The sequence below is a fragment of the Brachyhypopomus gauderio genome, chromosome 8, assembly GCF_052324685.1.
Source record: "Brachyhypopomus gauderio isolate BG-103 chromosome 8, BGAUD_0.2, whole genome shotgun sequence".
Taxonomy (NCBI): domain Eukaryota; kingdom Metazoa; phylum Chordata; class Actinopteri; order Gymnotiformes; family Hypopomidae; genus Brachyhypopomus; species Brachyhypopomus gauderio.
This window is the reverse complement of record NC_135218.1, coordinates 25,479,935-25,494,213: the sequence shown is the minus strand read 5'-3', so window position 1 is coordinate 25,494,213 and position 14,279 is coordinate 25,479,935. Positions and strand designations below refer to the sequence as shown.

The window sequence follows — 14,279 nt, the reverse complement described above, 5'->3', positions numbered from 1 at the left end:
CCTTGTAAACATCTACAATTTTCCATGTTAAAATCTTCAGGAGTATGTATTGCATATAGAGTCTGTGAAAGGGCCTCCTTTCTCAAGTTAAAACAGACCTGAACTAAAATGACAGTGAGATGAGTTATTTCGCAGTGATTATGGAGTGATGGAAATTAGTGGATCAGGGGGTAAGGGAAGGGTACACACCTCCCCTCACTTCCCCTACACACTTCCCCTATCCACTTACCCTTGGAAAAAATCTGTTGTAGGGATGTGCAATTCTAAGTTATGCTAGATCATGTAATTAGGTAGGGGCATTCAGATGAACAACTATGCCAAACACGCAGGTATTCAGCAGTAGCTCTTAGATTAAAGGTGAATTAGGATACTGGGATGTGATTCTTTCCAAAAGCACTGATGTTTATGGCCTTGTGGAAGACTCCAAAATATCTCCAGTCTCCTTCCTCTTGCGTGGGTTGAGGGTGTGGGGTTGGGGGAATTTGGGTGTTGGTGTTAGGGTGGTGTTGGGGTGGTGTTGGTGTTAGGGTGGTGTTGGGGTGGGATGGGGGCGCATAGCTCATGACTGCTGATGTGTTTTGAAATGTGTGCATGCCTCGGGACTGTGTGTGTGTCACAGCACACACAGCACACACAGCACACACAGCACACACACCAAGCACAGCACGCACAGCACGCACACCATGCACACCACACATACCACACATACCACACACACCACACAGCACACACACAGCACACACACACCACACACAGCACACACACAGCACACACACAGCACACACACAGCACACACACACCACGCACAGCACACACCACGCACAGCACGCACAGCACACATACCGCACACATACCGCACACATACCGCACACATCACACACAGCACACACACCACACACAGCATACACACCACACACCACATCACACACAGCACACACAGCACACACACACCACACACACACAACACACACACACACACACACACACACACACACCACCACACACACACACACACACACACACCACACACACACCATTGTCCCTCCAATGTGGCTGCACTGTTTTAGTTTAATGCCAGCTGTCAGAAAAGCCAGAGACTATAAGAACTTATTTCTCTGGGACACAGATATTTACAGTAAGAACACTGGGATGGACAGACGCTTGTGGGTTGAAGAGTACCAGGTTCAAATCTGAAGTTGAGACAGACACAGGAGACATCATGATGTCTATTATTCAGAACATGGGTCTAAAGCACAAAAGCTTGAAAAAAAATCTAATACATTTTGTGTGGCATTTCATCTCAGTTGTGGTCCAATTAATACGCAAATAGTATGTAGTGGGTTATTTTGAACACATTGAAGCTACAGCCCCCCCACCCCAAGAGATCGTCCAAGAGACGAGAATATTTTTGTGTTTTATAGGAGTTTTGTGGTGAAGCAGAGTTAATGTCATGGAGTCATTGAGTCTGAAGTGGTTTATGGGCCATCGTGTTGAGCTTCATGTAATAACACATCATGCATGTAATCATCATATGTCAAAAACACACACTGGACATCTTGCATAAACATTAATAACAATTTATATGGATTCATGGTATTGGCACACAGTGTTAGCCCCTGACCCCTGTTTCTATGGAAACAGTCAGATGGTACAGAGGAACGTTGTGCATTATGTATAGTTGTAAAAAGCAAACGATTAGCTTGTAAACACTTCATCTCCTCAGAGAGTAAAACGTGAATTACTGGCATTGTGAACTCAGCATTGTCTTCATTTTCATAACAAGTAAGTCTTTGTTGTCTGTATCAGGACGGTCCTGAGAATACAGACCAATCTTATCGTTTTCTGAGTATGTCCTGGTCATTTGGATCAGGTATCCTGGAGCAGGAACCGAATGTAAATGCGCAATCCATTCAGATGCAGAATCGGCTGGTTTTGTACACCATAATACAAAGTAGCATGAAGAACTGAAAAGTGTGAAAGTTATATGTAATCAATCACACTACGTCTAATATTAATTATATGCAGTACAGTAGCTTTGCTGCAGGGTTGTGTTTCAAAGGCAGGCCGAATGTGGTCAGTAGATGGCAGTGTTGAACAACTGTGATTATAGACAAGAGAAATCTGCACATCCTCAGCTTAAAACATACATGCAACATTATATTTCTTACAACTTAAACAAATTTAGTGTTAGACATATGACAAAGACAATACATTCATACAAGCTTTTTTTGTAACTGAAATTATATAACTGTTGATTAATTATCTATGTTAAGTTCTAATGCTTAAGCCAAACACATGGTAATTGGCCAAAGATATACACACAACCCATTTAGGCTATGCCCCCAGCTTATTCTGATGAATTGTAGTGTGGAAGGTGAGAGTGCTTGTGTGTGTGTGTGTGTGTGTGTGTGTGTTTTCACATTTGTCAGAGGTCTGGCACACATCTGTGCACAATAACATCACATATTCCATAGTCATGTAAGGTTACAATTCATAGAATTATCTTTTTTAAAAATACACAGGCTTCTGCCTGATATTATTTAGATATTTTACATAAGCATTACATGTATCTTCAAACCTTTTCAGACAGCATGCTGTGTGAGTGTGTGTTTGTGTGTGTTTATGTGTGTGTGTGTGTATGTGTGTGTGTGTGTGTGTGTGTGTGTGTGTTTTATCTTGCGTCAGTGTGAATGGACAATGCTACACATCGTGATCATGTTGTTCAAGCGTGTGTAAATATCTGTGAATAAACTCCAGCAGCAGCAGGACAGATTTGGTAAAGTCCAGGAAACATCATTGAAGTATGAAGAATATCAGTGTTAATAAAACGTGCAGAGACCCCCAGTGCTCCCACGGGGTGGCGGTGTTAGGGGTGCTCTCTCGCCTGCCTGTCCTCCCCATAACTGAAGGACACCCTGCAAGCAGAGGAAGGTACAATTCTTATAAAGGTTTTTGAAAACAGAAAAGAACTGATGTGAATGTAATACATGAGGTTAATGGCACTATATTTCACTTCAACATTGTTATAAGAACAGCCTTAACTGCTCAAGTTTGCTCCATGTTCCAATCTTAATATCAAATGGTGTTGGAGACTCAACATTTGAGGTCCACAAAAGTCAGACTAGGCCTGTGGTTAGCATGACCAGGGTCTGGTCCACGCAGATACGCACCTGTGTCATGAAGGGTGATGTTCTTAATAAGATGGCTAGTTGTGGACTTCACCTTGCATATGTAAACACCAACGTCGGTCTTGTTAAAGTTCCAAATGGTCAAGTTTAAATATTTATCAGGTTCATAATAGCAGTGCATGCGCTGGCTCATATTCGGTTTCACATTGCTGTGTGTTTTATCGCAGAGCCTTTTCCCAGTGTCCCTCGTCCAGGAGATTTTCAGAACCTCCAGTCCTGTGACGTTACACACCAGAGACACCTGACAGGTGCAGTCGCTGGTGCAGCTAGTGGTGTTGAACACCTGAATCTTACCTGGAAGGGAAAACAGTGAAGCACATCAGGGCCAAAACCTGGACTCAGCTGGCCAACCATAAAGATCCACTACTGAACATACTGACGTTTTTAAAAGATCCACTACTGAACATACTGACGTTTTTAAAAGATCCACTACTGAACATACTGACGTTTTTAAAAGATCCACTACTGAACATACTGACGTTTTTAAAAGATCCACTACTGAACATAGTGACGTTTTTAAAAGATCCACTACTGAACATACTGACGTTTTTAAAAGATCCACTACTGAACATACTGACGTTTTTAAAAGATCCACTACTGAACATACTGACGTTTTTAAAAGATCCACTACTGAACATACTGACGTTTTTAAAAGATCCACTACTGAACATACTGACGTTTTTAAAAGATCCACTTCTACTGAACAGACTGACATTTTCAGCCCAGATACTCCCAGACAGTGAGCAGTATCCTTCCACTGAAATGTGTGACTCCTGCTTAAGTATTTCAGATTATTTGAGAGAGGGCCAAGGGGTTCCCCTGACCCTCACAGGCAACATTACACCAGTCTGATGCTTTTATGATCCACCAAACTGTAGCGCTATTGCTATACTTCATTTTTTATCTTTTGTATTGGTTCAACCAGACAAACAAATGCACCAATAATACGGAGCATTACTATAAGATTGACCTGCTTGAATGTGATCGTATTCATGTTCCTCTGCATGGTCTTTGCATTCTTTTGGGTCAGTTCAATTGTCTGCCTCCCTACAGTAAAGAATATTGACACACACGCTGCAGATATTTTTAATTGACTGGACGAAGAGTAAGAACACTTGAAACGGAAGTGCTCCTGGAAGCTGGGAGCTCCAGTGGACCAAGATTAAGGTCTGGCTGGATGTCCAGGAGAACTGGATCGGACTGGATCTGAATGACTCTCTGAGATAAATATGCAATCCAGGCCCAAAGTTCATCACGTGTCACCATACACTGTGGTCTAACAGGGAGTGAGTGAGACAAAATTCAAGCCAGGACTTTAGGTCAGGTTTACAGCTTACAATCAGGTTTACAATCAGGTTTACACTGAGTTCACTCTGTACCTACAGTATGCAGACTAATATTTCATTCCATTACTTAAGGAGGGTGTTTCGCTGATTTGTTACGCATTATTACTCAATATATTGCACTGCATTTAATCACACTGTCAAACAGTGAAAGTGCCGGGGGGAGAAAGCAAAACAAGGAATTTTCAAAAGGTTGATTGATTATTAGTCAAATATGCATTTCACTCGAAGCAACCTGCACCTTACCTTGTGCTCCTGCAGACAGAGTAGCCACTGCCAGAAGGAGAATACACACTTGCATCATGTCTCTCTCTTTTCTCACTTGTTTCTCTCTCTTTTCTCTCTGTATCTCTCACTTGACAAAAAAAGCAGAGAAGAACACTTCTGGATGAACTTATCCTGGTACATATTTGATATAGCTCTCAGAAGATGTAATCCTTAACCAAAACCCAGACTTAAATGAAACCGAACCAGAACTTTCAAGGCTCCAAGTGTGTTCAGCAGTCCATAAGATCTGTGGTTGGTGTGTTCCAACCATGAGATCTAAAGCTCTGCTCACCTGGTTAGTGTGCTGCCGTGTCAGTAATCCTCGTGTCCTGACTCTGTGAAGAGAGAATGTTCATGACTTTCCACAGGATCTTCTTTGTGGAGACGTTTGTCGGTAGGCCCCATCTCCTCCCCACGCAGGTCTGATTTATGTCTACATGCTTCTCTGCACTATACCTGAGAGGGAGCAGAGGAGGAGGAGTTAGAGGGGGAGTGGCTACACACACTAAGAGTGGAGGTGTAATTCCTCCTGTTGTTTTGTCTGTGGGTACAACTTCATCTGATCTTAGATAATCTCAGGTTCCCCAGATCCACTGCGCTTTCTCATTTGTTTTCAGTTTTGCAACAATCTCACTTCCTCAGACCATTTTTTCCTCTCTTGGTTTTATTTTTGTAATTCCAGGAAGTCAAAGGTTTCTCTCTCAGAAAAACGTTTCAATCTCAGTTAGTAATATTTTTTGAAACCTGATTTAAAGACAGATAATAATGGACCGGTCCAGTTTAGAGAAGCTCATTTAGGAAACACTGTATCAGTATCACTGTATCACTGTATCTGCCTAATCTGGACCCAATGTGGGAGGTTCAGGCTGACTGTGGGAGGAAGACTGACATAACCTGATCATAGTGTGTGTGCATAGTGTCTGTGTGTATGTGTGTGTACTGTCTGTGTGTGTGTGTGTGTGTAGTGTCTGTCTGTGTGTGTGTGTGTGTGTGTGTGTAGTGTTGTGTGTGTGTGTGTGTGTAGTGTCTGTCTGTGTGTGTGTGTGTAGTGTCTGTCTGTGTGTGTGTGTGTGTGTAGTGTCTGTCTGTGTGTGTGTGTGTGTGTGTGTGTGTGTGTGTGTAGTGTCTGTGTGTGTGTGTGTAGTGTGTGTGTGTGTGTGTGTAGTGTAGTGTCTGTGTGTGTGTGTGTGTGTGTGTGTGTGTGTAGTGTCTGTCTGTGTGTGTGTGTGTGTGTGTGTGTAGTGTTGTGTGTGTGTGTGTGTGTGTAGTGTCTGTCTGTGTGTATGTGTGTGTAGTGTCTGTCTGTGTGTATGTGTGTGTAGTGTCTGTCTGTGTGTGTGTGTGTGTGTGTGTGTGTGTGTGTGTGTGTGTGTATGTGTGTGTGTGTGTGTGTGTGTGTGTGTGTGTGTGTGTGTGTGTGTGTGTATGTGTGTGTGTGTGTATGTGTGTATGTGTGTGTGTGTGTGTGTGTGTGTGTGTGTGTGTGTGTGTGTGTGTGTGTGTGTGTCCATGCAACCATCGAGGTAATTGCCCCTCCCAGAGCGTGTAGTCTTATATCTCAGTGTCTCCTACGTTGACTTCAGTTCACAGTGCTGCCTCCATCCAACGTGGAGAGATGCTCCACCGGGTTATTTCGCTCTTAATTGCTGACAGCCCAGATTATGTTATGAGAGCATTTCAGCCCGTAGCTGTGACTACAGAACCGGAACTCTGCAAGCCACCATGTGCAACCCAGGGACCTTCAAAGATGAAGGATTTTAGGGAAATCCCTGTTTTATTGACTGAGACCAGACTGAGGTGTTGTTATCAGCCCAAGCAGAAATGTACACAGATCAAATATCAAAAAACGTCATCACCTTTATTGCACAATTTTTGATTTCATTTTCTGAAAGTCTGGGAGTTTCCAAGACAGCCGGATACGTCTCCAATCCCATGTGCATTACAATGTCTCTGCTTGTCTGCTATGAAGATTGTGGCCATGTCATGTGACCAAACATTTCTAAATCATTCTCGAACTAGCTGGAGTCCACGGTGCTTTTAGACATGACACACCCCAGGTAATCATTTGCACAGATGATTATGGCACATGCGTGCTTCACAGAATGCAACAAGACGTATTTTTGTACAAATCTTGCCAGTATATCTGCATACTTGCCTGCATACTAAATAGTGTGTAACTGGTGTGTGTAGTTATATATATTCTTTGAGTTGACTTTTCCTGTTCCTTGATTCCTGTTCCTAAACTTTTCCTTGACTTGTATTGCCTACATTTAAATAAAGCTGCAATACAGCCCTGTAAACCTGTGACATTTAACCTCCTACTGCTGCTGGTTCCATTAACCGCGCTCATTATATCATGTACGTCTGTGATGATGGCAGAGAAACTGGCCCTCGGCCCGACATCAGCCCGGCATCCCGGACACGTACAGCTGTTTAATTGCAATTCGCTCCTTTAAACAAGTAGTTTTATGGTTGCTACTGCTGGACGCCTAAACACTGAGCCTCTCTGGGAAATAAGTGGTGGCTTCCTGTCACGGCCTGAAATGTAGTCGCATATTAAATTAAGGTCAGACTTAGAGAGAGAGAGAGAGAGAGAGAGAGAGAGAGAGAGAGAGAGAGAGAGAGAGAGAGAGAGAGAGAGAGAGAGGGTGAGAGGGTGAGAGAGAGAGAGAGAGAGAGAGAGGGTGAGAGAGAGAGAGAGAGAGAGAGAGAGAGAGAGAGAGAGAGAGAGAGAGAGAGAGAGATAGATGCACTGTGTTGCCTCCAAAGATGTTGCCCTGGCCCCTAACAGCTCTAGCCTCCCAAATGACACCTTTCCAAATGTCATTGCTGCTCTTAATGCAGGAGTGAACTTTAGAGTGTTCACTTTAGGCGAGTGGACGAGTGTGAGTTTGGGACGTGCCCCCTCCCCAGCCTGTGCCACTGCCACTTTGCCCACTGAACCCTTACTAAGTGAGCATAGCTCAGTGTGAATGAGCTTTACAGCCCATAATACAGCACACCACTCTGCTGAACTCGTCCCAGCGTCTGCCGAGGTTCCTCATTGTACTTCAGGTGGAGAGAGGTTTGACCTTCGTGCAGTATAATTACTGCATGTGGAATAACGCTCGAAACATCTCTGTTCCCACTACTACTGGACTACCACACAATCAGACACAAATCTATTCATTCATGCATAAGATACAACAAAGCTCACTCAGAGTCTAATATTGTGGACACTTTAGTGTGTGGGTGTGTGTGTGTGTGTGTGAGAGAGAGAGAGCGAGCGAGCGAGCATGTTGACGTTACTGAGGTGTTTAAGGATAGAGCCCAGGGTGATTAGGGGAAGTTCGTGTGTGTTTGGATATACTCCTGTTTCCTTGTATTGTGCTCTGAGGTGTGTGTCCTCCTTCACAAGAGCACAAATGAGTCCACACAGGACAGAGATCCTTCTATTCAGGATTTCTGACAGATTTCAGTTCCTTTCACTGAGTGTCCCAGCCATAAGCATTCCAGTTTTCAGGCTTTTATGGTTCTGGAGACAGGATGTCTGAACTCTGCGTGGGTTAAAAGGAATGATGTTTCAAAGTTCACTTCATTGTGTGTGCACTTCAGCTACAAAGAGCCAATAGATTTATAGATAAGAATATTCAACAACAGTAATACAAAGGTAAATTGAACAAAACATAAAGGTGTGTGTAGGTATATTTACATAAGATTTTAGCTTGGGCAGGATCACAAAACTCCTGGTTTAATTTAACATGCTTTGAACATCTGTGGCTTCATTGTTAACTGTCTGTACTACAGATGGTGGTGGTTATATGCCAGTCTAGATTTGTCTGCCATTCACAAAACAAAAGAAGAACCTTTGTTTGTCTTCAGTATCTTTATAAAACGACGCTGTGGCCATCACCTTTTAAACTATAAAAACTAACTTGTACAGCAACCTGAAAAGCTGGCATGAAAGCAAATCTGTGAAAAATGATCCCATCATACCATCTGGCAGAGAAAACTTCACTCGGTTTGTCTGCTTGAATTTGAATTTAGATCGATTTCCCAGTGTGTCATGACGCTAGGAGGCTTTTCTGAAGAGCAGAGAGGGGCGTCCCAACCTCCGAGCGGCAGGACCACGGTATTCCCTCTGTACAGAATCAGCAGTCTCCTCAGCTAGCACAACCCTTTATAAGATAGGTCTGATGGGTTAGCATGTTAGCATAGGGCCCCTGGTGTCTCCCTCAAGCTTGGGACTTTGCAGTAATAAGTCACACCTGAACCACGGATATTCTAAACTAAAAAGAAGCTAAGAAGCTGAGAAATGTCATAATGTTAAATACTCTACTATATATTCATATTTCAGATTCACAATATGTTTGTTATTCTACTAGAATCAGTACTTGGTACCAATTACCATCATCTTCCTTGTAATCCGTGTTAATTTTTGACAGGGCAGATGTTGCTGCATTCTTTGGTCTTATGTATAAACGACAACCGTTACAGGCGCTGCTGTCGGATGTGTGTGAGCTTTGACGTGACGTGGTTGCAGTGCTCAGGAGGAGCTCCAGAACTTTTGAAGCCGGCTCAGGGGCTTGATGCAGAGCTCCGGCGAGAGACGTGAGATCAGGATCACCCAGCTACCAAACCACCACCTCACCGTTGTGCACCATCTGCGTTGGAGCCCTGTCCATGGTTGTGTCAGCCGACGTGAATTCCTCCCGTCCAAAGCAGCGTGCGCTGGCCTGCGTTGGTTGGAATTAAAGACTCAGAGTTAAGTGCTCTGTGACTGAGCCATGACCTCCTGGAGAAATCCTGTGACCTCGTGGATTATCCGCCGCGTTGTCCTTCTGGAATTCCAGTTCTTAGCCAGTGGATGAATTCTTCATTGTAAGTCCATGTCTTCGATTTCACAAGTTGATTGACAGCTACTAGCACGGACTGAACCATTAACTTTTTACTCCTTGCTAATGTTCCCTTTAGCTTGCTCATTATAGCTATGGACCCAAGCACTTGTAAAGCTGCTTTGCTGACAACATGCTGTAAAAAGCGTTATATAAATAATTTGACTTTGACAATGTTTAGTGGATTCTCTGCTATTTGAAAGAAAAACTCATCCACCTGGGGTGAATGCCTTCCAGTGTAGGTAATCTTCAAGCCTGGATCCTGGTGTATTACCAGCTCAGACTGGCACCTTCACTCATCTAGAACTTCAGCTCTAGAATCCAGACGCTCCAGAAAATCTATATTATAGCTGATTGAAGTGAGTTAGACAAGGGCTGGAACTCATTCATTCATGGATCTCTTATAGTTGAATTGTAATGGTTACATTGATACCTAGTTTGTTTTCCACTTCTAAATCTTAGTAAATCGTATATCTGCCTACGATCGTTACAACTTCAAGCAGATGTTTCTTCATGGAGAGCTTTGGTGAGAAGTTTGTGTGTCACGTCAATCTGCGTCCTGTCGTGGTCCTGCAGTTCTTCTGCTGGACTGTCCTCACAGTCAGGCAGAATCAGGCCTCAACATGTGAAACCCACACACATCATGGGAGCCTGCAGGGACCGTCTCCCAAGTGCAACTCCTCTTACTCTGTTTACGGAGCCTGCAGGGTCCGTCTCCAAAGTGCTACTTCTCTTACTCTGTTTACCCAGTTAGCCTTGGGGGGTATTGTCTGCTGTGCCTCTCGCAGTAATCTCTCTCTCTCCCACTCGCTCCATCCCTCCCCGGCTCTCTCCTCATCTATCTCTCTCTCTCTTTCTAACTCTATCCCGTCCCAGCTGTGAATCTGTCTGCCTCTCACTCCCACTCTCTCTCCCTCCCTTCATCCTCCCTGCGTCCGCGGCGTCTCTCCGTCAGGCTCGATCCTGCCTCCCTTCCCTCTCGCTGTCTCCCGACCTGTCTTCCTACCGTCCCTGTCCTCTCCTCCTCCTACCACTCCCTCTCCTGTCCTATCTCTCTCTCTTCTATCACCCTCTCCATCAGTGTCTGTCTCCTGTCAAACACTCCCGCTCTTTCTCCCGTACTTTTCCTTTTCCCTTTCCGACATTTCCGCCCACCTCTCCTCTCTCCGCGTGTCTCCGACGTCCGTTTTCTATTTGCAATTGTAATTCTCCTTCATTCTCTGTCTGCGTGTGCAATACTGCTTCATAGGACAGGAAGCCGATTGTCTCTGATTTGTCCTTTGTGTCCCCTCACTACTGCTATTGTCTTGTGGACTCCCTTTTGACTCACTTGATTTGGGCTCCATTTGAACCAAAGCCCTCTGTCTGTATAAAAAAAACTGCATAAAGATGCATAACCATAAATATTTAGCAACCCTTAAAAAACTACATATTGGACCCTGGAGCAGCACCTCAGAGCCCAGAGTGTCTGACAGAGCCCAGAAAAATGAAGCACCTTGGAGTGTCTCCACGCATAATTCCATAACAATGAGTGTGTTGTAGATGACGAAGACTGGTGTGGTCTCAGAATGAAAGTGTCCAAACGCAGTGTCCTCAGATCTCGAGTCTGCGGGCTGGACGTGCCTCTTATTGGATGTTGATCTGATGCAGCACAGGGACGCCGCACAGGGACGAATGTGTCGCTCCGTCCTTCTCCCTCAGGCCTGGAGGGCACAGCATGGACTGTCCAAATATTTATGAGCCAAGCACAAAGGCAAACAAACAGAAGCCAACAACTGGCAGCTCGAGGCTGTTCTAGAATCCTGTTTGCTTCCATGGCAACAGCGGAGCGCGCAGGTCATCGGTGCTAAGTGGTCTGTGCAGGAATGCGACTCACTTCCTTGCTAACGCTCACTCAGGTGGAGGGGCTCGGGAGCTGAGACCCCCCCTCACAAATCCTCCAGGCATCAAAGGAGACTCACTCTTGATTACTGTACTACTTATTTCCTAGTTGTGTGTTTTTGTGTGGGTGTGTATATGTGCATGTGCTCAAATATGTGTGCTCATTTCTGTTAATCCAATGGGATTAAGAGGGATGTGTGTGTGTGTGTGTGTGTGTGTGTGTGTGTGTGTGTGTGTGTGTGTGTGTGTGTGTGTGTGTGAGAGAGAGAGAGAGGGGGGGGGGTTAAGCAGGTGTAGCACTACCCTGCAGGACACTGAATCACTAATTGATCGCAACTGCATATGAACAGCTAGATTTATTAATATTTTCTGAATTTGTTGACTTAGTGATGCTGTCCTGAGAGTTGACCCACAAGGCAAACTCATGCATTCCATCAGATTGTGTTGACACGTGGAAAGCTGGTTATTCAGGCACGTAGCACTACATTCACTGAAACTACCTTGAGCTATACTAACACATTCTACATTTACTCCAACTGAATATTCATCAATAATTAATAACCACACAAATATACACAGAAAATATGCACATTCTGTCCTAAAGAGACTTTGATCTTCCATCTGGATGGCAGAAACTCAGTGAAAACATTTGGTCTTTTATCTGAAAGCAAAATCTCATCTAGTCATATATCAATATTAATCTTTTTATATGAATTTTTTGCAGCATGATGGACGCTCCCATTCTATCTTCAAAACCTGGACTACAGAAGATCACACTGCGAAACAAAGCATTTGAACCTTCATCAGTCTAGAAGGTTTAAGTTTGCCAAAGATCGCTTTTCTATCACAGTCATCATCCGTTACTACCATTGTGTGTGTGTGTGTGAGGGTGTCTGCTCTTCACAATCAAGTCGGCACTGAAATGAACTCATTACGGAGCCGATACGAGATAAATGTCCTCTTGCACCTGCACTGTACCTTCACACAAAAGCACATGGCAGATCGTTAGCCTCTTTCTCCCTGCTAATATGCGCGCTACCCTTCAGAATTGATGCCGTGGTCCATTACAGCTGTTCGTTCTACGGGCTCGTTTCAAACGTCGGAGCGTAATGAGCAAACGACCCGCTCCATCAACGTCGTCACCGTGGTGACCTGATACGTGACACGGTCTTAGGATAAAAGACCGGCAGGATACGAGACGCTAGCCTTTCACTAACAAATGTCACCAGTGGAAAACGGGAAAAAAACACAGGACAAACATCAATCACACGGCACAGCAGGAAGTAACACGTCCTCTAAAGATCCCCATGTCTTTTGAAGCCCACAGAGGAGCTCTTATTACCTGCCTCTGCGCTATCTGTGCTACTTGTGACCTATAAAAAAAAAAAAACTGTTCATGTATTTATTTTGCCACCAGCTGCATCAATTACAATCACAGCATGACATCAGGGCCACTTGGGTAACTGTCAGAGAAAATTAATTTGACATTGAGTTATGAAGGTGAGCAGACATTGTTGTCCAGGTGGAAGATACTCTTCAGTTTCCTTCCAAAACCACCTCAGGTACTGGTGAAATTTGACAACCCAGCATAAACATGGAACCAACTTAGCAAAAAAGCTTACCTTATTGCATATCAGTTCTCTTTCTCAGCAGTCTGTAGAGTTCTTGCTGTCTACTGCAACCTGAACTGGAAGAAAGTGAACTGTCCAAACAGGTCCAACTAGCTGTGGCCAAACTGAAGTCCTGGGTTAATGAGCAGCGACTGGTGCTGTTAAGGTAGGTTCATACCACTTCCTGTTTTGCGCTTCAGCTTGCCCTTAGCCGACATGGAATGACCCTTGTGCTCCGGGCAAGATGGAGGTTCCCGAAAACTCTGAGCAGGCACCTCCGGGGTCAAAAGGAAACAAAGGCAAGGTCAAATGGCTCCATCCCAATGTTCAGCGCGGCCTGGAGACCAACGTCCCTTTCCAGTCAAAGCCTTTGAGGTGTTTATTTCCTCACTTCTTCCCGACACCTTCATGAATGTCTCACAGTTGATACCTCGATGCTTTCAGTAAATCGCTTGAGAGGTGCAGCTTTCAACATTCTGTGATTACCAGGCAGTCCGATGCAGGACTGCGGCCTATTAATGTTGTCGTGTGTGCAGTGGGGCTTATGGTACTATGAGAGATCATGTCTTAATGCAGACGTCGGCGCCCTTTGGTTCTGGCAGGTGGAGGGTGGGGGTCTGGAAAAGACCAGCTCCACCAAGCAATCCTGTCGTTCTAGAGCAGGGGCAGATTTAGGGTTTTTCTAAATGAGGGGGTCACAAAAGGCCCATACTGAAACTGAAATTCTAAGTGTTATACATTCACGCAATTTTTTTGTTCTGTGGGCCTTGTACACACTTCACTGTTTGTTTGCTGTTAGCTCTGCAGTCCTAAGTGAGATGCAGGAAACACCTTACTGCATATAGTTTGGAAATGGTTTATTGAATCTTATATTCTAACAAAATACCTGGAATGGAAAATTGGCAAACACAACTGACAGAGCAGAATGAAGTAGTTTCACTTTGCTGTCTGTATATCTGTCTGGACTATATTCAGCCTTAAAATTATGCCATGGGGAACTACAGAATGCAACTACAAACCACCCCAGGAACCCCAGACCTCCGCGCTAAAGGGAGCAAGAATTCAGCCTTTGCCTTCAATTTCCCACACAATGCCTTAAAACATAACAAAGAATAG

The 14,279-nt window shown here is 44.3% G+C and overlaps 1 long non-coding RNA gene across 1 annotated transcript; it reads right to left on the bottom strand.

The window, feature by feature from the left end:
* Nucleotides 1-1,561: 1,561 nt before the first annotated feature.
* On the bottom strand, nt 1,562-13,330 carry LOC143522126 (uncharacterized). The gene is made up of 5 exons (XR_013132922.1): nt 13,176-13,330; nt 5,091-5,254; nt 4,778-4,886; nt 3,171-3,482; nt 1,562-2,915 (listed from the first exon to the last, which is right to left on the bottom strand). It is a non-coding gene; the product is annotated as an uncharacterized LOC143522126 (long non-coding RNA).
* Nucleotides 13,331-14,279: the final 949 nt, after the last annotated feature.